This window comes from Anneissia japonica, unplaced genomic scaffold, assembly GCF_011630105.1.
Source record: "Anneissia japonica isolate Jap-2015-1 unplaced genomic scaffold, ASM1163010v1 scaffold1511_len2985839_cov193, whole genome shotgun sequence".
In the NCBI taxonomy this organism is placed as follows: Eukaryota; Metazoa; Echinodermata; class Crinoidea; order Comatulida; family Comatulidae; genus Anneissia; species Anneissia japonica.
The window spans coordinates 2,893,622-2,920,771 of record NW_022685291.1 but is presented as its reverse complement, the minus strand read 5'-3'; the positions used below and the strand labels follow the sequence as shown (position 1 = coordinate 2,920,771).

Below are 27,150 nucleotides of genomic sequence, written 5' to 3'. Positions count from 1 at the left end.
ATCCTACACACTTCATTGTGTTGCCAAGTTACGTTTACCGGTCCTATAAGATCAAGTAGGCCTATCGAACCGTAAGATCGTTTACGTGTCCAGGTCTAATATAAAAGAAACTGTAAAATTATATAAGGCTATGTATGAAAATATTGACAATAAAACATACCGTGTGTAAACCCTATCTAGGTAATAAGGAGAAATTTTAATTTGGTTAATCAGATGTTTCAAGTGCTAAATGAAATACTAATGGGGGCGACATCAACATTAAGACGTTTAGTTCAACGTACTCATGTAATGATTTATATTCTAAATAATCATCTGAGTCATTTTTGAAGTATGATTGATGTGGTTTGAAGCGGGGACTTAAGTTGGCTTAGCCCCGCGCACTCAGAAACATTCTAGCCGTGTGGTCGGCCTATGAACACGAACTTACTAAGCTTGATTATTACGAATTGGTTAATTTTATCACAAGTATCATCATATGCGATGTTCAATCAGGTAACGAGATATTATAGGCCTAATGCTCTAGTGGGGTGTGTGTGATGACAAAACATGGAATGAAATAGACACATTAGTGCGAATAAATAATGCGAGTGCTTAGGTCTATCATTAGTATTTTGATCTTCGTAGTACGAACAAATTCAGGTACGGTACTGCACAAGTCTGAAACAAGGGTTCAATCCATTTGACACTTGTACCAGCCTGCAGTGAAGTTTACCTTAAATATTATACACCCCCAATGCATATTCTTTAACTACAGAAAATGTTAGATTTCGACATTCCAAGTGCAATTCAGACAGATGTATGCCTACTGAGCATGAGCAGTAATATTTATAATATTTTGATATTCCATAATTTACATATTAGACCAGAGTTTAGCCCTGGACTACTTAGTTCAGGTTTCGAGAATACGAAAAAGATTTAAACAATGACTAACATTAGTATACTTAATATTTAGACCGTAGTCAGTGCTTAGATCAGTTCACACTACAAAGGAACGGAAATGAGCTGCTGTTCAAAAATCTTCTCTGACCTGATTCAAGGGTACTATAGCAATAGAACTTGACCTTGTATGAACCTTAACAGACCTCAAAACTTTCAGGGTATATTGTCATGGTAACAATACGCGATACCTCATGATAATTAGCCAAACACCTTTGTACACATCGACTACATGGCATGCGCACGACGTCATGAAAATACCTGCAATTTATGTTAATGGTTTTATTATGCAGGCAACGAAATAATGGTGAAGGTTTATCGTTTGAATTCCTGTTTATCAGATTTCTGAAATTATTTCAGTCGTAGCCACGGTGACGTCAGCGTTTTATGATTTATTGGTCGTAATCATACACTGGGTACCGTCGCTATGGATACTACCTCCATAAAGGTAAACAAGGTTGTGATTCTACGGTGTCATCGGCTGGTTAGGTAATATTGAGAATTATGGGATCAGTCTAGAAAATCAAACCTTGAATCTTCGCTTAACGCGTAGTATTCATTATCTTAACTAAAGTTAAAGTCAACAAATCATGTTGTTTATTTGAGAATTTTATAACAATACCATAAAGTCTGTTAAAAACGCGAGAAGAATTTCAGCTTTCTTATTGCAATATAAAATCTATCTTATCTACTTTAGGTCCATATAAAGTTTAAAGTTATTTATTTCCGCTTCAAGTTCTTAGTATACAAAACCTGCCGTGGCCGGTTTCTTAGTACAATCTCTTGAGTAGCAGTTTTTATGACATAAACACGGAAATTACAAAATGTACTTTCTGTTATACAATATTCATAGAGGAAACATAGTGGAGAACAGGCTAGCTTATAAGTACAGGACCTTGCACAAAGCGAAAAAAAAAAAAACGAATGCAGAACATTAAATGATAATACAGAACTAAAGTCTATCAACAGGTTATAGTTAAACGTTGAGAAATTTCATACAGTGTGAACAGAAGCTAAAGTCCATCACAAACTAGACTTTAGAACTCTGTTTAGAAACATTAAATCTGCTGTGCTGACGATCTCGGCGGCGGGCGGAGAACGCACACACCCGACGAGTCGCGCACAACAGATCGTTACTGACGATCCGCTCAATCTGCCATCGACAATCAACAATCGGCGTTGAGTCGCTCAAAGAAAGAACGGAGATAGATGCGTTGACCGACGCAGTGTGCCTTTGCTTACGATCTCTTCCGGGCCTTAGAGTTATCACATTTCATAAACGAGTTAAATTTGTTTATTATTGTCTTTTCATTGCAATCGCGCTGCGTTTGTCACTGTTGACAATGCGCTCTTACACATATTTATGAGAAACACAGCGTATCCTCAAACATAGAGGATTTTTTTTTTTAATGTTATACCTCTGTGCAGGCAGTCACTATTCACCTGTTACCTGTATAAATGCGATAGGCCTACTAAGTAAGCTTGACTTGTGTGGTATGCCTATAAAACATCGACGAAAACGTATGATAAATAATCCATTAGGTCTTTCGTGGAAGGTTTGATCTGGATGGGTCGGATGCTTCATACTTCTGCAATTCCCGAATGTAACGCTGGCACGTGTCCCAGCCTAAAATTGTGTTTATTTAAGTGTTTATTTTACATAAATTATCCAATCTTGGCAAAATACCGAGGATTTTCTCACGGTCAACCAAACCTCATAAAACTTCGACCATCCAAATTACTTCTAGTATTTCTTACACCATTGATGGGCCGCAACACACCGGTGCGTAACATGACGTGCAAGCACAGAGTAGTAAATCAGCAATAGGTAACCTAATACACAAAACAAAATGGAATATAAAAAAGTCGTATCTAGTTTGTTTTTACTTAGGCCTAGAGAGTGGGTATGGGATCAAAGAAGCAAACCTGGAATTCAGGAGTTTTCGCAAGCTTACATAAAACGATAACGAATAGCCTACGGTTACGTTTATCAAATTTTTTGACAACCCTTACAGCATATCTGTAACAACGTCGGCAATTCATGGCTTTTGCATGAATCAAGGATCATGTTCAGCTCGTACATCATATTGTCAAGGATGTTTTAGCCACGAATGACGATAATGATAATGACGTATTCGTTATCGTTATCGTTTTCGTAAGGTTGCGAAATCTCCCTACTATTTCATCCAAGAATAACCGAGAATATACCGTAAATAGAGATAGGCCTGCATACATTCATATTATAATAAGTGACCTCCAAGTAATCTTCCAACTATTAACGACCTCAGTAATTGTAATTTTATGCTCACGCATGAGTTGGAAAATTGATATATTTATATTAACTAGATGGTATCTGTATTATATTCCATAGGTCTAATCAGCGAGCCACAATAATAATACTAAATGCCAATTATATTTGTTGATTTCATTATAATCTCATTGCTAACGATGGAAGCCTATTACTTTATGTCTTAACATCCCAGTGGAATAAATTACAGGTATTTACTTTGGTCAGACAGCTTCTTTTTTTTTTTTTACTTCTAGGCCGTCTTTACTGATTGATGAGAGTGCGTCCGATTCACCTGCCTCGCCTCTGCAAAAGGAAACCAACCAGGCTGTTGTTTACCAAACATAAAACTCATATTAATATTTTATGTATTCCCGTGCGTATTCCATACAATAAGGCATCGTCTTTGCACACAATCACTCACTGTCAGCATACCTCTATGCTGTCAGAAGCTACAAGGTATTTTTCTCCGTCTCGAATGATCATTCCCCATACACAAACTATCAGATTACTTCGTAAGCATACAGACGACGCCACTTTTCTCCATTTTCCTTTCTTACATAAATCCAATTTTTATTTTAAGAGCGTAGATATAGAATGATGTACAAAAGATGTACTTTTAGATAATTTTATTAAGCCCTCTCTAGATTATCAAATTTCATTTGACAAAATCATGTGACATGCCTAAATATGGAGATGATGACATCACGTCATGACTATGCTGCACATGCGCATCATGACTATTGTGCGCATACAACAAATTGATAGTGTGGACAGGGTTTTATACAAGAAACCTTACAAGGCACTAGCACGATATCCGGGCTCGTTAAAGCTATCACCCCCACCCCCTCTCTTTCACCCCGAATCGTTATGTTCACTGACCATAATCCATCCCGTCACGTAGCTATCTCATGGTATAGCTAATGTCATATAAGTAAAATGGACCAAATCAATCAGTCTTGGGGGCTTCCCCAATGCTATGGTTCATTTTAGCCCCTGTCGTTGTGGAATGATGTAAACATAAGCACCCCTCTTCCACGGCTGCTACTGTAGTCACGGACCACTTGATTCAGGATTTGGCACAATGACGCTGCGAGTTATTGGTTATTCTCATATACATACTTTACCCTTACTTTGACCAACAATCGACACTGCCGTCTTGTTCACAGTGCCAACTTTATGTATAGTCAATGTGAGAGATATAGATGCCTAAATCAGTAGATATTTAAGTATTCTAGTAATTTATTCGGAAATTTGGAAAAAAGATTACCCTTCTTGTTGGTGGTGGAACAGGAAATGAATGTTTCAACATGTTTATGACAATGAATCTATTATCTTGTTTTATAGCAACGTAGAAACACATCGCTTAACTCTAAGCCTACTTTGAATGTTGAATTTTAAAAGTAATATGATTATGAAGAAGAGCCTGACAAAGGCCGTTTGGATGAGCACTGATAGCTTGAGCCACTATCTGCTCCGATTCTACTATGGACATCTTCTGTCCGCCCTCGTCCCGGGCCTCGTCCGCCTCAGTTATTCAGCAGCTCGGTTGATGATAGATTCCGTCTCCAGGAAGATATTAATGCCCTATGTGAGTGGTCTCGAAAATGGAACTTGCCATTTAATAGTGTAATAGTGAAACGTTGTTCACTATGGAAGAAATAATCCAAAATGTTCCTATTTTATGTTTGATATAGAAATCCAGGCAGTTGACAGTGTAAAGGATTTGGGAGTTACTTCTGATTCCAGTCTTAATTTTAGAATGCATGTTGCCGATATTTGTAAGAAAGCTAACATGGAATTGGGCATGATAAAACGGTCTTTTAGATTCCTGAAGAAAAAGGGTCTATTGAAACTGTATAAGTTTATTGTGAGACCAACTTTAGAATATTGCAGTGTAGCTAGCCTATAACCCAATTTACAAGAGAGAGGCAGATTCCTTGGAGAAAGTTCAACAACGAGCAACTAAGATGTTTTTGGAGCTAAGGGATTTTCCGTATGAAGACAGACTTAAATTTCTGAATCTTCCAACTCTAGCGTTCCGTAGACAGAGATCTGATAGTTTACAGCTTTTTAAAATTGTCCATGGAATTGATAGGGTTTCGGGTGTGATTTATTTTTTTGAGTTTGATAAAGGTGCTAGAACTAGAGGTCAATCCTCTAAGATTAAACATCAATTTTTCATTTAGGTCAGTCCGGCTGTGGAATTATTTATCGAATGAAGACGTTAACTCTAGCTCAACTAATTTATTTAAATCTGCAATCGAAGTACGTTGGGCTGACCATCCGCTCAAATTTGCGCCCTATGTTAAAATTTTAACTATTCTGGTTTATTTGTTTTTTTTTCGAGGGGCCTATAAGCATCGTTTTGCTTGGCCTCTATACCCAGGAGGATCGGATTATAGAAGACTGTCTTTGGAAACAAGTAAACAAGTAAGCTCAAGTGACCAGTCCTGAATCAAACCATGTTTTTAAGAACATGGTTATTTTTTATAGCACTGCCTTCGTTTCCCACATAACCTTTACTTAAATTTCTACCACACTTTTTTTTCGAAAGTACAATGTAAACAGGGAGGTATAGCTCCTTGATATAAACACATAGGTCAGCTCTATTTATTAAACATTCAAGCCAAAGAAACCCACACAAACAACCTTCCTCTTTTCAGTTTAAAAATAACACCTCCTCATAAACCATAAACTTTTTTTAGCCTGATGTAACGTGTATGCTCTTTTTTGTCTTGTGGTGTGTTTGAGACAAACCCATTAAGCTAATGTGCAAATAGACATTGAATGGATGTGACATTTCGAACAGTTTTATTATATGTTTAACCTTGTGATTACCCTCAGGGTGGCTTCTATCGGATCCGCGGAGGTGAGTAGAATTCACAAACGATGTTGAGGAGGTTATTATAAGATGAAGATCCTGAAGACACATCCAAAATTAGCTACTTTCGAGCCACTGGCGTAATTGATCCTCAACTAGGGATGAAAATCCCACCTAACGAGATCATTATCGGCTTACTGATATGCATAAAAATGAATAATTATTAGCGTGTATGAAATATCTTTCTCTGGAAATCTTCAGAGTTGCCGCGCATTTGAATACATTCGTATTATAGTCTGCCGATATTGCTTCTGTATAGAAGAGATTCTGATTGTTATGATGATTGGAAAATAGCTTATTATTGCGTCTTATACTCTATTTTATGTTGCACAAGACAGATGTTACCTTGCACTTAAGAACAGGGTACCTTGTACTAAAGAATAATATGGCAATATGATAGTGCAGTTTTATTTGAATAAGAAACCATTGTGTTTTAGACTCCTTGTAAGCCCACGAATGCAACCTTCTGTGTTCCCTGGGAAGGAGGGATACCTTGTCGTGCGGCCGTGCACAGCGCAAGAATGCCACCTTCTCTGCTCCCTATGGAGTATACCTAGTCGTAAGCCCGACACAAACGCACGAATGCAACATTCTGTTCCCTGGTTGTGCGGCCATACACAGCACACCAATGCAACCCTCTGTTCACGGGAAGTATATACTGTACTGTACATATTCGTGCACAGCGGTCACATACAACATTTCGATTTCTCTGCGGAGAAACGTGCGGCCGACACATCGCAAGAATGCAACATTCTGCGTTCTCTGGAGAGTATACCTAGTCGTGCGGCCGTACACAGTGCACGAAAGAAACCGTCTCTGCTTCCTTGGGAGTATACCGGTACCTAACCGTGCGGCCGTACACAGCGCACGAATGAAACCCTCTGTTCTCAAAGGAGTAGGGCCTACTGTATACCTAGTCGTGCCGCCGACACAGCGCACGAATGCAACTCTCTGTTCCCCGGGGAGTATACCTATAGTCGTACGGTACGGTACCCAGCGCACAAATGCAACTTCCTCTGTTACCTACCTAGTCGTGCGGCCATCCACAGCGTACAAAATGCAACCCTTTGTTTCCCGGGGAGTATGCTGTACCTAGTCGTGCGGCCGCACACATGCAACCTTTTGATTTCTCTGCGGAGATACCTGTAGACACATCGCACAAAAGCAACCTTCTGCGGTCTCTAGGGCGCATACCTAGTCGTGCGGCCGACACAGCGCACGAATAAAACCCTCTGTTCTCGAGCGATTATACCTGGTCGTGTCACCGATAAAGCGCACGAAAGAAAGCTTCTCTGATCAAAGGGGAGTATACCTAGTCGTGCGGCCGTACACAGCGCACGAATGCAACCTCTGCTCCCTACCCTGCGGCCATAGACAGCAAATGCAACCCTTTGTTCCCAGGGGAGTTGTGCCGTACACATCGCACGAATGCAACTTCTTCTCCCTACCCAGTGGTGCGGCCATAGACAGCGAATGCAACTCTCTGTTTCCTGGGGAATACACGTAGTCGTGCGGCCTGCTCCATTGGGGGTATATCTATTATAGTCGTGTGGCCGTACACAGCGCACGAAAGCAAGCTTCTCTGCTCCCAGGAGAGTATACCTAGTTATGCGGCCGTGCATAGCGCACGAATGCAACCTCTGCTCCCTACCCAGTTGTGCGGCCATAGAAAATGCACGAATGCAACCCTCTGTTCCCTGGGGAATACACGTAGTCGTGCGGCCTGCTCCATTGAGGGTATACCTTGTTGTGTGGCTGTACACATCGCACAACTGCAACCTTATCTGTTCCCTGGAGAGTGCACAGTGTACGAATGCTCTGCTCCGTGGGTATTATTTAGTAGTAAAAAGAATTGTAGGAACAAAAACATAAAAAAAGAAAAATCATCATTGAAATTTTAGGTATGACATAATTCGGTTTGTTCTACAATGTTGTCATGATTATTAAAACCAGAGCATGTATTTCTATTGACAACGCACTGAATGACGTACGGTAATTACCATGATGGTTTATGATACATTTGTATTAATAAAAACGTCCATTTCAAACATTCTAAGTACCATGATTTGTGAAATTAACAGTCTAAGGATGAACGAACTCATTAGAAGCAGCATCGGAGGCTTTAACAAAACATAAACTCTAATGTTTGAGAATGCACTTGTCTATTGATCCGCATCAATCGCCAGCGGCAAAGTCTATTCATCGAGCGGTACTTGTTTATTCTTCGTTGATGTCCCGTGTAAACCTCCATTGAGAGATGGTGATGGACGTGTTTGGTGTAAAATTATTTGTATATCAGAAAGTACAACAGGCCAACCTGGCAGCTATGAGGAGCAGTTGGGGCAGCGGTACGATTCGGGTTTTCCCAACCTTCAGATCGAGGGTTCGAGTCTTTCGCTGTGGCTTCTCTTGGGTCAACCACGCAACTAAAGTGGAGTACTGTCTCCACCCAGGAGTGGGTATGATAGATCAATACGCTAACGATCAGAATGCACAGATTCACTATTTTGGAATTATCCCCAGACAGGAGTATGTTGACTGTGGCCGAGTTGACTTGTGGCCGAGTTGGATCGAATTCATATATATATATATTATATATATATATATATATATTATATATATATATATATATATTTATATTTAACTGGGGCAGAGTCCTGTTTGGCTTGCTATAATAAAACTTACAGGCCTATCATTACAAGTCCTTACACGATTGCATGCGTGTCTAAAAGAAAAAACCTTATGAGTTTTCTTTTAAACAGGCACCCATTTCTCTTGTATCTTTGTAAATTTCACTTAAACATGCACTCAAGACACACGAGCACTGCCTGCAATATCGAGAGGCCTCAAAAAAGAAAAAAAAAATGCGACTTATGCTGATCTTGTGGACCTGGGCCTTATTTAAAGAAGGTTTGATGAATTGAGTTTATGGTGATACCTCATGTGTGTATGGTATTTTAGGGCTATAGCAGGATTGAACCCGGGGGACACGGAATAAACACGTGCACCTCAACCATAATTCCACAGCTACATTGTTTTTATATTGTGTGGCTAACTGAACTGACATTTTTCAGCGATAAGAGAGAATAGATGTTTACAGTAAATATGATTGAACCAGGGACACTGGGAATAAAGACCTACACCTCAGCCACAATGCACAGCACACAGCTACATTGTATTTATATTGTGTGGACAACCTGAACTGACATTCTTCAGCGACAAGAGAAAACAAATAGATGTTTATAATAAATAGGATTGAACCAGGGACACGGAGAATAAAGACTTGCACCTCAACCACAAATTCACAGCTAGGCCTACATTGTTTTTATTGTGTGGCGAACTGACATTCTTCAACGAAAACAGAAAATAGATGTTTACAGAAAATAGCAATCTTGAAATTGACAAAGATCGAGGCTAGGTCTAATTAGGGAGTTTTGATATGAATGCTACTGCAGCCTGTATTTGTCAGTTAACTGACAACTTCACCGAGGGGCATAATCTCGAACCTTGCCAGTGGGCCTAACTCACATACAAATATTTATAATGTGCCAAATAAAAAAAAAACCTACATAATGTCAGTAGCAACGCGGTACAATATTTAATCTTCAAATATGTCATATGTCTTCAAAAATTAATAAATGAAAAAATTCTAATAAAAAAATGTCTTTGAGAGCTTTTTTTGTATTAACTTCGATATAGCTTAGTGTGCAATACTTTTTAGCCTACTTTCTTTCTAGATGTTTTAATAATCTCAATGTTAAACAAAATATGTGTTCCTCAGCATTTGTTTTATGTCACAAAATATATTTTTTCATTGTAGGCCCTACTATTATTACATTTAATGTCTAATATTTTGTTGGTCTACTTTGTTAACTTCAATTTTCTTTACATAAATTGTAAGTAAATTTAATTTAACAATGTTAATTTTAGGCAGAGGCCAAAGTCACAAAACATACAAACGCCCTACATATACTCTCATTATGACTGTTATGGGTGGAGTTGTCACTTTTTTGGGACGGGGGGGGGGGGGGTCGACGATAAAGAAAAAATAGGCTGCTTGCCACACTGCAGTTCATTTTTTTGCTACTGTTAACTCATAACCCATCCCGCTTTCTGTGTTGGCAATGCACTTGAGTAACTCTACAAGTTTATTTGCGCTATATAATCCATCTATTATTATTAGGTCTATTACAAGTAACAGATTGTTGACTTTTAAGCTCTTTCTAGACAGGTCTTCTACGCATGACATCATAGTTCGTAACTTTAGCTTATGGCTCATCCCATCATTCCTCCAACAGGATTTATTCTCACAACTTACAGGATCATGTTGCCATAAAAACAAAAAAATTAAACCCAGGACCCTGGGATTAAAACACGAGGGTCTTCACCACCAAGCTACAATTCCCCTCAATAAATAATGGGCCCATGAAACAGATAAAGGGAAATATATATATTTTTTTCGAACAAAGGAAATAACGAGACAGGAAAGAGGAAGCATACAATAGGTCTATATATAACAACGAAATCGAAAAACATAAAAAAAAAAAAAAATTAGTTTCGCGTGTTTTAACACAGTTAAAAATGTGTATACAAGCGGATGTCTTAAACCACAAGCCGATAATTAAACAAAACGAAAACATTCCTTAAACCACTACTAGACCTCTATAAAAAATATAACTTTAATGTATTAAAAATAAGAGATGCTAATTATAGAATATAAGAGAGAACGTTGACATAAAGATAATTGTTTGAAAACAATATAAAAATTAATTTCGAAGTTACCATCTTCGACAAAATTAGAGCGGTGATTCTTTACAGGTTTCCACGACAGTCACCATGTCTGTACGCTTATTAGAAAACATTTTGGAAATTATAAGATCTTTAAAACTATGACGAAAAATTCATGAGCAATTGTGGAGCATGATGGGATTGTTCACTTAAGTCCTGAAAGCACTGGGAATGATTTTTTATAAAATTTCGACGTTAACGATCTGAAATTCAGGGTAAACGATATTTTTCCGATACACTGGGGTGTTGCTCACGTTGACAAATTCAGTGATCATTCAAAATAAGCCATACAACTTCAATTTTAATTTCTGCGATTATTTTTTAATTCCTCATGGTGTAATTCATCTTTAAAAAATATCATAAAATAATCATAATGTCCGTTACTTTGTCCTGCAACAACAGGAAACAAGATAACTAATTGATCCTGTGGGAAGAAATTCAGAAAGGGAAGATGTTCACTGAAAACGCGACGTCTAAATCTAAACTTAAAGTAATACAGATCGTAGCAAGCTCGTGTCCTTATAATTTTCATTTTTTTGACGAAGTTTTACCTTTGACCTTGATCTTGGTAGTTTGTGTGCTTGGTTCTCTTGTGTTGTCATTCTGTTGCTTCAGTTCTTGTAAGATAAAGGCATCGCATGTTTTTGCTGTAAATAATTAAGTGCAAATAATCGTCATTTCGCGTTTAAATTAAGTTACAAACGCGTCTCATAACTGAGCTGTAACTTTATTTTTACTAATTACGACCTATACGCGTCTGTAATAGCTGTAGAATATCTATTGGAAGAAAGATGGATATTGGGGAAAAACATGGGAAAAACAACCGATATCTATCTTTTTGCACAAATATTTTGTGCGATTTTGATAAGTAGCAATGACCCCGGAATCTTATATAATATAACAACTTTGTTAACAAAATTTGAATTTTAATAATATTTATGACTGCATCGATATTTTATGGGTGTTTGTATAATTAACGGCTGCAGTAAATGACAGACGGATATTAGTAACCTGACACTATATAAAAATTATTAATTAAATGGATACAGAAGAGCTTTGGACTGCTCCGTGGCGGTAATGAGGGTTAATGATGCATGCTAATTAGAAGATGGGTTGCACTGGGAGTATTGTAAATCAATCAAATATTTAATAACTCCTCTGTTGTTTAAGTAGTTTGGAACTTGGAGCGATACCTGATATCATAGTGATAACAGAGTTCATAATTATTATTACGGTCATTATTATAAAGGTCATTATTAGGATAGTATAACAGTATAGGCCTGTAGTTGTATATAGTAGTAGTAAATTAATAATTTCTCGTCTTGTTTATTATTATTACTAAATCAATATATAATATTAATCGCCTGCTTTCATTTTGAGTAGTAGTAGTGGTAGCGGTAGTACTAGTGCTCATAAGGAGGCGCAAACGAAAGACACTAGGCCTACTAGTACTATAGTAGGCCTACATGTAAATCCAAGCGATTAGGCCTGTTACCGGTACCCTTTTCGTTCGTGACCTTGACTATAAGATTATTCAGGGGCTTACTGAACATTGCACGTTATATAATAGTTCTATTTAAATTAACTACCATCGACAAGAAAAATATACCACAAAGAAATGGATAACAATAGCTCAGAAAGGGAATTATGCCTAACGACGGGGATGCAATTATCACAGAGGTACTATATAAGGCTATTACTGTAGTATTAAGAAGAATTTAAGAACGGTCGCATAGGCCTAATAATTACCGCAAGTAATTACAGATATTCAAATCAATTTGAAGAGAGCACATCAGAATAAAATATAACAAAACATACAAAGAAAGCACAGAACAGAACAGCAAACAAAGGGCTCATTCAGAAGCTCATGAGTAACAGTTTCAGGTAGTGAGTGGTTTTGATGTATAACCTTCAATGTTGTAAAGTAAACTAAACAGAATGAATTTTATTGTAAACTGTCGAAAACACAGTACACACAAACAAGTTTTATACTATCCTTATTGTGTTCTAAATTCGCTCATTCAATTGGGGAAATGTTTCGAAATGTTCCTCTTCATGCTTTACGATGCACTACAGTTACAAAATAGACTCAAAGAGTACTCAAAGATGTCCTAAGATGCACAGCAGATTGTGGCACACTGGTCAAAGCCTCTGAGTGATCTCACAAGATGTGTATAAGAGACAGCATGGGGATTGTGAAAACACTAAGAAAACAATGAAGCCAAAAGTTGGAATTAGCGTGTGTCTATTAGTTCGGTCTACTTAGCCCCAAAACAAGCGGGACACATGGATGACTAGATCTATACATAGGCCTAATACTTGTATTTTACTAACGGAGGAAATTGATGTTTTTGATGAAGTTCTTCTATCTGTTGGAATAAGCGAATTCGATAAGCTAAACCCCTAAACCCTGCGTTTGACTATTATGCAGTTAAAAAAACTGAAGAATCTTTTATGAATATTTCCCAGGCACTTTGAAAACATTGCACAGGTGTAATTGTCGTCACCCAACGGCGACCCACCTTCCGGAGCCATTGTTACTGGGACTGTTACAATCCTCGACGCTGAGCAATGTATTCAAAACGGAAGGTTCGGGTCGAGTTGCATTTGCTCGGGAGGCCTCCAAATATGTCGGTTTAAGTAAGAACTACCAATTCCGAGTACCCACGTCAGTACCGATAGATATATCCATGCACAGCAAAATAAAATTGGATGGGTTAAGAAACTTATTTAAACCATGGAGATATATTTCCTCCATGTTTAAACAGACCTCCTGGAAAAGGCTTCTTCCAACCCCTAATATTGCACTACTGGTATATTATAGGCCTAGTCAAATACAGCGGTGTTGTGAGAATGCAAAAAGAGCCTCTCAGAATTTGACAGAAGACTATTATAATAGATTTATATTTATTCAATTTTCCTCAGTGGTACCTCACAAGGCAGAGTCTTATTTTATGAGGTATTCTATTCCATACTTTCTATAAAAAAATAATAGTTTTCCCCGGAAAGTTAATTAGGCCAATCAAAACAACTCAAAGCTCGCGTGACATAAACACCTTCAACAACAAAATAAAATTTTCCAAAGGCACACAAACTTTCTGTTGTTTATAACGACCTTCAGAAAAATCTTATCGCATCATTTGTGATTTTTGGAACCACCAAACCAAAGAAAACAAAACAAAACAAAAACCAATCAAATTGGCGTCGATTTTTTTTGTATGGTTTAACCATTATATATATTCGGCAAGCATATTAGTATAAGCAGAAGTGAATTAATAGTTCAAAAGCATATTCTTCAAAGAGTGAATAGGTAAACATTTACCGTGTTTGGTATTAAGTGGGTAGATACTTGAAGTCTCGTGGGTCTGCACTAGGTCAACAACATGTAGGCCTATAACTAAATGGACAACCGTCATACTCTACAAATTAGTCGTGAATACTCTGGGGACATGGAACAAGCTGGGTAATGAACATTAATTTAGTCCCACCATGGTCCCACAAAGATTATCTGACAATGCTCGTCAACAAGAGATCTTATCTGGAGAGACCACATAGAAGTTTGCAATTAAATTTCTTTAATCTTGGCTTTTAGTTAATTAATGTAATTGATAAGTCAGTTCACCAATTTAAAATGGATGAATACTATTGTTGGTTTGTTATTAATTTACCAGCTGGATGGTGTGGACAAAATTATTAGAACGTAAAGTGATACCGAGTTGGTATTAAAATTAAATGGGGCCTGTAATAGATGCATCCGCTACATCAGGACGTGAGTGTGTTAATTGCATGAAGGTGGTGCACCAGGATTTTCTATTTGGACGTCTCACAAGATAGGTTACGTGTCTTATAGTCTAAACCTCAAAAGATCATTTTATATGCCTCATAAGTTGCCCTAAGATGAACAGAGCTGGCACAGTGGCCAAAGCCTCACTGACCTTAAAGAGTCCTCTTCATGCTTTACGATGCACTACAGTTACAAAATAGACTCAAAGAGTACTCAAAGATGTCCTAAGATGCACAGCAGATTGTGGCACACTGGTCAAAGCCTCTGAGTGATCTCACATGGATCTAGAGGCCTTATTACAAGATGTCTGTCAATTGGTACTGTAGTCAACTAAGGATCACACAGAGGTCTCACAAAATATCTTAAGATGTACACAGTGGCCCACTGGTCAAAGCCTAAGAGTGACCTCACATGGATCTGGAGGCCTTACAAGATGTCTGCCAACATTGGCACAGTGGTCAATCAGGGATCTCACAGACGTCAAACAAAAGTCTTAGGATGCACAACAATGGCACACTCGTCAAAGCCTCAGAGTGACCTCACATGGATCTCAGAGGCCTCACGAGATGTCTCAGTCAACAGTGGCACTGTGGTCAATCACAGGGACGATTATCTCACAGAGGCCTCACAAATGTCTCAATATGCAGAGGTAGAGTACCGTAACTAAACACATGAACACGATAGAACATGTACCGACTTAATGCTCCCAGGCTACATTATGCTTAAGCAACTACAGTTGTTTTGGTGACCTACTACTGTGTCATTATATATCATTCGGCTCACCAATAAATGTTACGCATTTTGCAGTAATCAGCACGAGAATTTATTTAGGCCTAAACCATATTACGGCACTGGTACCTGATAAGGTTAAGCATCCTCGGACTACTGCAGGAATATACCGGATATTTCTTTGTTTTTATGATCAATAGATTATATTTGTAACAGTCTAATATTAATTAATTCACCGTTATTATAATCTTAGTGAAACTATGTGTTTATTCAACCGCTAGTTTATTGATTTTCTCATACTCTCATGAGATCGCCACCAGCTCTTATGACACTGGTATTGCAATTAATCTATAAAATTTGTAAGAATCCAAAGAGGCACAATTAAATATATATTAAGGCCTATCACCTCTTGAAGGCCTGAGCAAAAACGCATATGGAACTATCACCTTGATCAAGAGAGAAATACAAGGAAAATACCACTCTTCGATCAAAATCATAATTCATATGCGGTATGCCTAATTAATGGATAGCCCAACTACTGGGTGACAAAGAGCAATCATTTAGTGGGACTATGGACTATACCACACCGACCAACCCTTATACCAAATAAGGTGACTGCACTGTGAATTATTATATTATTTGTAAAAAACAATATTTTTCTCCCGACTAAATAACTACTTCCCAATCATTCTGGTTTATGGGCTTGGGATGATCCAAAATTACATCAGCTGTTGTTGAAGGATCGGCCTCGTTAAAGTTAACGGGGCGCAGCCGCTTAAACAAGAATATTCCAATACCAAAGTTAAATACAAAAGCTCGCTTATTATTTCGGCTTACATCATTTCCTCGTTTAAACAAATATCAGTCGCCACAAAATTAGAGCATCCTAAACAAGGACTAACTAAAATAATAAGCCAGTTCCTTGTTGTAAATGCATGCGAAGGCAGGAATAGCCTTGACTCGGCGTCCCAATTTAGGGGTTTCAGCAAAGCCTAATGCTGTATTTTCCGTTTTCTTTTGTAACGAAGCAGCTGATCAAAAAGCTTTATTAAGGTAACAAACAGTTGCTTACGGTAACTGTAACAGAGGACATCCAGGGATAGAATTTACTACAATAAAACCTATAATATATAGGGCGTACGTCACAGGTCGTGACATTGAATAAACCAATCCTATAATTATACGGTAATAAACTTTTGTTTGCCTCACCTCTCAGTTGCAACAACAATTATGTAAATAAACAAACATAATTAATAGTTTTACTGACTTATTTACAGTGTTTATTCATGCATTTATTCAATCATTCATTTCTGTATTCGTCCGTTCAAGATCATTCGTACGTTTTTTTGTTTATATATTTTTATACATTCATTCTCAATATATCCTTTAACCATTCTTCAATTTTTCTTCATTTAAACCTTTAAATTGATATAGGTCTATTCTAAAGTCAAAAGTGAATTTCATTCTTTCCCGAGTTGGTTTCATTAATATTGCTTTTTTTTTTATAAAGCCAGCTGCACAAGTCAGATTTTTAAAATTCCTTCGACATCTCATTGTAGGCCTATTATTGAAAGTTAATAACTTATTTGAACCATATAAATGAGCTATTCAGTGTTTTAATTGAGGGGTTTTTCATATACTATTGTAGCAGACGGTATACAGTATCAAGTGACATTTGCATCGAAAACACTATGCATGAAGGAATAGTATTCAGTTTGGGGAAGCCCCAAAAGAATAAACAACATCAAGGTCTATGTATTTGTTAACCTCTTTCAAAAGAAATCACGACAAGATACACTTCAGGTTTGAATATCTATATTTACTAATGTTTTTCTTGACACGCTGCCAAACGTAGCTGTTTTTACCAGGTAGCGGAGTGATCTAGTCCAAGTAAATCCTAATTGCAAAAACACCTTTGTGATGTAGGTGGGTCGTATTAGAAGCACTTAAAGCCTCTTCATATACAAATAGTCTGCTACAATGACCATTAGTTAAGGTTAAGTGCAATGTAGATCTTATGTACAGGCTATAAGTCGATATAACTTTGTAAGTGTACTTCGAATTTAGTACGCGCGTGTCATCATTTAGTTATGTAATCACCATATCTCTACTGATCAGGACTAGGCCTATACAATATCATGTAGGCCTACGTATAATTTGATCATAATAATATCTATAGGCCTTATTATGTTATTCTAATACAGACATAATCCTATTAACATAAAACAACTTTACATCTACTGAAACTACTTTTGCTTTTCCGTTTTTAGAGCAACCTTCACCTTTGAACGCTTCTCTCCCACTGGCTCTATAGCTTAATTTTTTTATGCACACGGATTGTGGTGTCTACCCCCGTATCTACCCACCCTAACATGTGAACTGCAACAAAATGACTTTTATAGGCCTAAACCTCTGTCCACACACTTATCAAACTGTGCGACAAGTTTGTGTGATATGCCCAAGGGCATGGTGATATTTGTCACATACAATTTGATAGTGTGGACAGAGCCTTAGCCGGCCCCGCCCCCTCCCCCTTTGAAATGTAAAAAAGAAAAAAAAGAAAAAAAGAAAGAAGCAGAGAGAAAGAGAAGAATTGATTGCCAAAAACGCCTCAGAGATTATTTTCGGGCGTTTAGAACACAAACATTTAATTCGCAGTGGCATGTTCCCACACCACCAGGCAATGCTCTGGCCATCTATTGGGACAGTCCCACACAATTTTTCTAATGAGTCCGCACAAAAAATGGGTTCACATTTTAAAAATGGGTCCAAATTATGCAATTTCATGCATAAAGAGTCCACTTTATGAAAAATGGGTCCAGATTTCTCATATTTACCATAAAATGGGTAGAATTTTAATGGGTCCAGAGTTTCGTATTTTAAAATGGGTCAATTTTTAAGAAACTGTGTCCACATTATTTGAATTTACGCGTAAAGTGGGTCCTCCCTGATGTTGTCCCTGCACTGTTTGAAAATATTGGCTACGGTATTGCCCCTAGGGTAGTGTTATCGCGATCGGCCCCACTCCCCCCCAACCCCTTTCGGGCATCCCTGGATCCGCCCCTGCAACCCTTCTACTTCAAAACCTTTAAAATGACAACAGATTTAAGGTTCTCTGCAAAGAAGATCGGAGTCGAGAAGAAGGGGACCGAGCGGATGGGACTGTTAATGTACGTACATTACAGGAAGAGAACATTGTTATTCTAATATATGATTAATGTAGGCCTACGAATAGTGATGTTCTATAAAAAGTTTAGCAAAACAGTGATCATTAAGGACTATGACATACGAGTATACGATGTAAACTTTAATGTCTTGAAGGGAGCACAATCAGCCAGATTCGTTTGACCTTTCACAAGATTTATGAAGTCGTGGTAGGGCTGACATATTTTTTGAGATATCTTCTAGATTATGAAACAATAGTTTAATATAAATTAATATTACCACATAATATGACTATTAGTGGTATATTATAAATTATTGATAGACATAAGTACTATCTATGATTGCGGAATCACTTTAATAATTACAACCACTAAGAGATTTGCCTTCTTTTTTCATTTTTTAACTTTCTTAAAGTGATGCATTATGAAAGTAAAAGATTAAATTAACAAAGCAACTCACATAGTATAGTATAATGAACATCACTTTCATAATTATCATATGACTGTGATAGTTACTTTATCATTTTTATTTTTCCTTCCATATAGACTACAATTTCATACTCTTTGTATAGACTGTTATCATTTTATGGTTGTGATAAACTTAGCAAATTATTATTTTCAATATCTTCAAGAGTGTCTAAATGACGTTCGATAAGGCAGTGCCAATTTCGCATGTTTTAGCTTATACATGATAATTCAAGATTGGAATTGAAAAAAGGTTTAAAGTAACATATAATCAAATATCTTTTGATTTGTTTTTTGATTCCAATTTCTTAAGTTAATTCCAGTAAGCCTTATCTATAGCAATCGGCACGTGTGTAGCTGTCTCTCGATTAAATTCACACTAGTATTATAGTTGCAACGTTGCGTTGACAGCGAGCGGTAAAACGCAATCAATCTGACGCAATTTCCAACTTGTTTCTGCTTTGAAATGCGCGGCTATGAAATCTCTAGCCTATACAACGACTAAAAAAATACAAATAACAATATTATTCTCCCGTGATATTTTGTTTCTCAATCCATTTTCTTCTAACTAATTTCAGTAGAAAGCAATCAGTATGTTCTGTAGTGTCTTGATAAAAATCATGTTAATCACAGCGTTGCCAGCGAGCGGCAACGCAACCAATGACACAGCTTCAAATGTTGCATTTTTTTTGTGAATATGAAATCCATATTCATCGATTAAAAAAAAGAAAAGAAGCGAGTATCACATTATGATACATTCTTCTGTTTATTAACTGGATACCGTATATTACTGCTTCAATAAAAATTATCCAGAATATTCTGTAATACCCCGATGCTTAACATTATTAAAACACATATCAAAAACATCAATTTTTGAAGATAAGCAGACTTAAACTGATTAAATCTGACTCCGCAACTAATTCAGTAGGCCTATGCCTAAGCTAAAGCTTAAAAAGCATCGACTGACGTAACATTAGGCCTATATATGCACACTGGAACACAAATATTTTTAAAATTATGGATGCGATAATGTCATAATCCTTGTATGGTTAGGCCTACAATACAAATATTATAGGAATGATATTTTGCTCTACCTGACGTGCGAAAAAAAAATCGGATGTGATTCGGGTGGGAATCGAACCCACGGCCTCCAGATAACTAGCCTTGCGCTTAGTGACTAGTGCTAAATCACTTGCGAAATATGTTTTCACAAGTATTGCGAATGTTTTTTTTGTTTGTTTTTTTGTTTTTTTTGCGCAAGTATTTGCGAACGTACCTTTTCGGTAACGATAACACATCAGGTATAGGGCAAAATATCACTACTATGATATTTTCCTGACTCAAACACATAAAAATAATATAAATATTATTATGATTACGATAATGGTATTGTTATCAAATGCATAATCATAGGGTTTTAGTTTATTCAGATATTCAGATAATTTGTCCACGTTTCATCCGTTTTTTTTTTCATTTTTTGTTTGTTTTGTTTTGTTTTTGATTTTTTAATGAACTGAATAACTGTGAACACAACTGACGATTTTATGAGGATTTTTTTTTTATATATTCCTTTTTTTTGTGCGTTTAATGATAATAATGTAGGTGATACGATAAAGTTCATACAAATAATTGTATGTTTAGGATGTTACATTATAGGCCTATTTTCTTCTCGTGTGACCAAGGATCAGTATTTAAAATTTCAATGTATTATCATGGAGGTATTATATACATCCATGGTTTATTACCGTCGCATACAGTGTCTGAATTGCAATAACCCAACTAAATGCTTTATAGCCTAGCATAAAGTGTCCCGCGTTCCGTAGTAACAAAAACAAAACAAAAAACGCGTCAGTATGCCTATGGGTTGATGCTGCAGTAGTGGGGATGATTAGAAATTGGCCCGTGTGTCACGTCAACAACGTGTTGCTGATACTCCGGCTTGGTAATTATAAACAGTAAAACACATAATATAGAAGGTATCATTTTCAGTCTCTACGGCACAGTTGCCGCGTTTGTAATGTTTTCACACACTTGTAATACTAACCAGGATCTGTACGCACCAACCGTTGCATACCCTTGTCAAATCTTACCCAAATAAATCATTAACAGTCTATAAAATCCACACAATCCAAAACAGGCACTCAATTAGCTCATGCGGTCATCATGGTGTTGATATATGCATAGTACTGACGTGCCAACAACTGTAATTCTATATATGAATATATTTTTAACGTTAATTAACCTTTGAATCCATTTTTGTTAAAAAAAGAATACACTGTTTTCATGACCAATTCAATCGTTGCACTGCGAAGCAGTTCCCGACGCAATAGAGACTGTCTCTTATACACATCTAGATGTGTATAAGAGACAGCGGTACTCCATTCTTAAGTCCCTCATAAAACAATTTCAACGATGCCAGTATATCATAGGTATTGTGAATAACTTAAGCATAGAATCACTGAGAAACAGTAAATTACCTTATTTTATAGAAAAATAGTAGTATTTTGGCCTTTAATGTTGTTTGCGCATTATAGATTTAAGTAATAGGCTACTTTCGGGTAGACTGAAGGTAAATTGTGAGAGTCTACATCAAGTCTGTATCTGTGGGAGAAAAAGACCTATCAATTCTGGGGCTTAGGCCTACAACACAGTATGCTAATGCTTTGAACAACACGAAGCAAACCAAATATTGTTTAATAAACAGAACCATTAAATATTTTTAATCTACATTTTTACGGTGATCTGTTCTCCCAGAGTACCAGACGGCCAATAAGTGCACCCAGCCCTGCCAGACCAATCAATTAGTTAAAAATATAGACATTCAGTGACATATTCAAAGGGGGGAGGGGGGCGAAATATTGATCAAATATCTGTGACTGCCATTTCCTGCCACCTAGAGGTGCCATAATCATAAATTTTCTTACCTCAGCCCCAACCATGGCGGGGCTGCGGTGGTCTAGACTCACCATTTGTCGAAATCCTTCCCATAGGCCCCTTCTATTTCGAATTCCTGGATCCGCCATTTGCATTATGCAAGACAAACTCCATAACTTAAACCAAAATTTATCTCCGATTTCTAGCATAAAAACACGTTACAGTGCTGTAAAGCCATGATTTTTTGACTTGCAATAATAATAATAATAATAATAATAATAATATTAATAATAATAATGATAATAATAATAATATGCCTCATATTATCGTAACCATTATAGGCCTATAATTAATTCGCTTATTGAGTCCGACCAAAGTCCAGTAAATGCCGAATACTCCCCATTCCACAAGCACGATAACGGATGAAGTGTTAATAATACATCGAGGAAAATATATAGCTATGAAATATGAGTATGTACACAATACGCTGTGAGACATTCTGTGGAATGTTAGACCCCTATGTTGGAGTGGAGTTTACATGAATTATTGCATGCCAAGCCGACCCTTGTGGAAATAACACAGAATGCCATTATCATGTTTAATCATATGGATCGTAAGGTTTCCAGTTCCTGCCAAATAAATATAATAATACTTCACTTTAATTATTAGACTAGGCAGTCTTTGTAACAAAAGCCTGCAAACATGCTAAAGTATTACTGTACGCTATCGCACTCGGCGGCGCGATTGAACTCCAAATCTTCAGGCTAAACGGCTTTACCATACATCTATCTGAATCGTATCTCGACAGAATTCGAATACTAAATTAAAGTGGCCCTTATATAACTTGTCATTGATTTGTTTTTGCTTAACAATGGCATAATCTTCACACTCAGCTGAATAAATCTACAATTTTTCAAGTAGGCCTGTGCCATCTAACCCATTTTTAAATTGTTGTAGACCTTCTTAGTTGCGATGACATCAAAATAAGAAATTAAATGAGAAAGCCGCTTTAACCCTCAGTGATAATAATGAAGATTTGCACTGAGTTTGTTCAAACAAGTCAGGGATACCAAAACATGTATTCAAGAGTGGTCAGGCCCTAAGATTGTATCGCGAGATAAGAAATTACCAGAAGGTAGGCCTATTTATTATGATTTTTAGCACACTAGCTCACTCAAATGGACCTAAATGGGGGTTCAGCAGCTTCCGCCACCCCAAACATTCTTTTAATTGAAACCTATGCCTGAGAGTCCTATTTTCGACCATTACATCTAGAGGTGCCATAACCACAAGTATTCAGCCATGGTGGAGCTAAGTCCCACTCTGCGGCCCCCCCCCCCCACCTCTATTTTGAATTCCGGATCCGCCACTGGTAGGCCCCTATAGGTGAATTGAAAACAATGACAGAACATAACAGGGGTGGCACCAGGATTTGCCCGACTGGGGGAGGGCGCGAGGTCCCCGACAGGGGGAGGGGGTTGGGAGAGATGTCCCCGAAGAGGGGGAAGATTTCTCCGACGAGAGTAAAGTGGGCGTGGTGGAGCGGAGCTGAAAATGTCTACTAATATGTGCAAAATACATATAATTCTTTTTTTTTTCTGCCCGACGAATTGTGGTTTTTCTCCCCGACAGCCCCCCCCCCCCCCCCCTCCCCCACTGGCGCCACCCCTGAAACATAACCGTCCTCTAAATCATGTCGCTGCACACACACTAGACTTTCCACTTGAAGTCCAATATTACTTTTCACCAACGAGCGAAATAATTTGAAGATTGGATTATTAAATTTGGTATGGCGTGCACTGAGTTTAATAAAAGGGTTTAGAATTCACTAATTGTGCCAGAACCGTAAAATCTCACCGATGTGTGAGTGACCTATGGGGACTACGTGGGGTTTTGCCAGAAGTAGCACGACCTTTCAAAATTATATCATGAAGGCATAATATGTAAACATAACAGAATAGTTGCAATGGCCGTATGAAGGATTGCCATGGATGGAGGGGAAGGTGCAGGGGTGTGCAAATATGGATCAATGGGCTATGGGGTCGCCTGGAATCCCCGGAGGGGTCAAGGGCTAGAGACATTTGGATTGCAGCTTCAGGATGGGGTTCCGAGGGTTCAAACACTGGCCCAACGATAGATTACTAGTTAGAATATAAATATTTAAGTTTTAAAACCATCATTATTAAAAATAGCAGATTTGTGTGCCTTTTTCGATGCTGGGGAGGGGGATGAGAATGCAGCCGTCGCCTATCCGAAGCTTGGTTTCTTTACAATGCTACACTGTCGATACACTGTTTTCATGACCAATTCAATCGTTGCACTGCGAAGCAGTTCCCGACGCAATAGAGAAGGCGCCCTGATTCAACCGACCAATCAGCATCACCGATAGCGATAGAGTGTAGCGATCGTATGGAAACCCAGCTTAATAAATATTACGGAAATAAGGATAAGAGCGGAAGAAGGATACGTGGGTATATAGGAGGCCTACATGAAATGAATTTGAATGAAAAGAGACAAGACGAATTAAATGCTCATGCTAAATTTTACAGCACGTAAACTATGGCTACAGGCTGCAAAATGCATACATCACTCTTAATTATGCTACGGGCTGTACGCGTCGCATTTGTCACCTATGGGCCTAACTGTAGGCTAAGTTTACTGTAGGTTTTCCGACTACCTATGACCATATAGCAGGGTATACCTTTTTCAGTTGTGTTGATTGTTGCTAAGGGCTCTCTGTCAACCACGTTTATATCATTTGAACATTATAATAAATTTCTGTTTTCTTTCGCCCGGTCATTGCTCTATCATCTCAATTCCAGTTGCCTTTTTGAAAATCATTATTAAATACATCATGATACTCTGTAGCTTTTTCTGAGACGGAAGAAATCACATGAGTCTTAGTTTATACACTATTTATGTGACTAGCTTGATTTCGGTTCATTTCTAATTTGTTTTTAAATACTCTTATTTTGCACCTCAAGTTGTTCTTATTTTGTTCATATGTTTTAAGCAATTCAGCCTCGGTCTTCTTATAAAATACAAGTGATAGCGCGAAGGATAGGGAGCAATAAAACAAGATTTCAGGGAAGAGGACCTCTAAAATCAGACGGGTCTTCGTGAAAATTGGAAGTATTGGTCGGGTTAGGTCTGGTGAATGCATATTTAAAACTGATGGTGTTTTTCTTATTCTACTATTATGGGCGAAAAAAGTCATTGATCGAGTTCATAGTCCACATATCTAGCGCCCTGAGCATCTTACATTAGATGGATATGTGCGCTATATAAAACTACACTATTATTATTATTATTATTATTATTATTATTATTATTATTATTATTATTATTATTTATTATTATTATTATTATTATTTATTATTATTATTATTATTTATTATTATTTATTATTATTATTTATTATTATTATTATTTATTATTATTATTAATTATTATTATTATTATTATTATTATTATTATTATTATTATTATTATTATTTAGGCCTATTAGTATAATAGTCCTGTATACAATTTAAGTTGCCACTTTTGAAAAGATCAACAACACGAGTATTGAACTTATTCCAGTAGACCGTGTTTTAAACGCGTGGATAATTCGAATTCTCATAGTCGTGTTTGGAAGTATATCACGAATAACTTAATGAAATTGTAATAGTTTCTGTTAAGTCAATAACAGTTGTTATAACCTTTCGATATTCTCAGGAACCGGGTCACAAAGAAGCGACTGACGAGTTGTGATCACATTGTCTCGTGATGTTGATGATGAAATATATCGAAGAGGAACATGATCTCACAAAGTAGTTTCGTGTTCGCCTCAATCAATAAATATTTATGGTAAACCATTTTTCTTCATAAAGAGCAAAGATGCTCAACATTGTTGAATAAAAATGATCTACTGAATTCAGAGACATCAAATTTTATTTTAATTTCACAAAAGTATCTCTGGAATCTTGAATAAACAAGCGATATTATACAGAACCACTTACGCTTATACCTCATCAGAACCATGTCAGAACTAAGCTTACTTTAACTGATTGAAGGTCAGCTCTATCAGTAATCGCACAGACAGACTGGCCATGACTGAATGGAAACAACCTAAACCACGCACTAAGATCCTTTTCCACAGATACTTCCTATGTGGTTATCTGAACAGAAAACTTCTAATACACTTCAATCAATCATTGATCAATATCAATATATTTTGGTATCTTTTCAAATTTAACAATTAATCGTTAACGATAATCAATACCGTATTAATGATTGTGTTCGTGTAATCATTTCTGCGATAATACGCATCATTGGTCTTTAATTCGATGATGATATAGCAAAAACTCAACAGAACGTGGGCCTATATATAATGAAAGACAATATAATTTGTCTTGTTGATCGGTAGGCTGACCGTAGTTTAAAATGGCGGGAACACGAGTTTAGACAATAATGACACAACAAACTAACAAAAAAAAAAAAAAAAACAATTTAGTCGAGATAATATTATTACGGTTAACGTATATATCTGACATTTATGTTCCATTAAGCGCGTCATTGATTTTTTTTCAAAGATAGATCGATTATAACAGCTATAATGATGATTGAAGGGCGTCACAAAAATGCGTTTACACCAGCACATACCGTAACCCCAATACTCATGCGTAATTCTTTGGTTATTCACTGAATAACGCGAAATAACTGGTTTATTTTTTAAATGGTTAAAATCATACATAACCCCTTTGCGCTAAAAATCCTTTTAAGAATACTGTGTTAACCGTGATTTGTTTTGGCCCCGTTTCTGTTGTAAATTATTGTTATAACCGTTCAAATAGCTAGCCAACACAGGAGGGGCGTGTTCCGGATGTTTCAATTCAACAGGGCATACCGGTAGCTGATTACGAGGAATGAGCAACATGGACATTAAACCCGTAAATTTTCGATTTGAATCACAACTCCATTCCAAATAACAATACATAAATTTTGTTCCACATAACTCGGAATCGAGTTGGTCTGTGTGATACAGTGAGTAATATTGAAGGAACAATTTCCAAACCAGTCGATTTAAATTCTTCGAAATTCGAATCTAAATATTTTTAATCCGGTCAACACATTATTAAAATTACAATCTTTCCTCAAACACCAGGAAACTAAATAACCAGGAACAGAAGTCAAATTTGTCCTATAGGCCTAGTGATCTAAACAAAACTGGAAAACAAAATTCTTACCAAAAACTTTG

General features: G+C 37.1%; 1 long non-coding RNA gene across 1 annotated transcript in view; it reads right to left on the bottom strand.

The window, feature by feature from the left end:
- Positions 1 to 25: 25 nt before the first annotated feature.
- Positions 26 to 27,150, bottom strand: part of LOC117110939 — a 29,776-nt gene continuing 2,651 nt past the window's right edge. Inside the window, exons 2-4 of the long non-coding RNA XR_004445789.1 lie at positions 11,447 to 11,542; positions 3,443 to 3,529; positions 26 to 2,769 (exon numbers count right to left, since the gene is read on the bottom strand). This is a non-coding gene — a long non-coding RNA (uncharacterized LOC117110939). The remainder of the gene's footprint in view (positions 2,770 to 3,442; positions 3,530 to 11,446; positions 11,543 to 27,150) is intronic.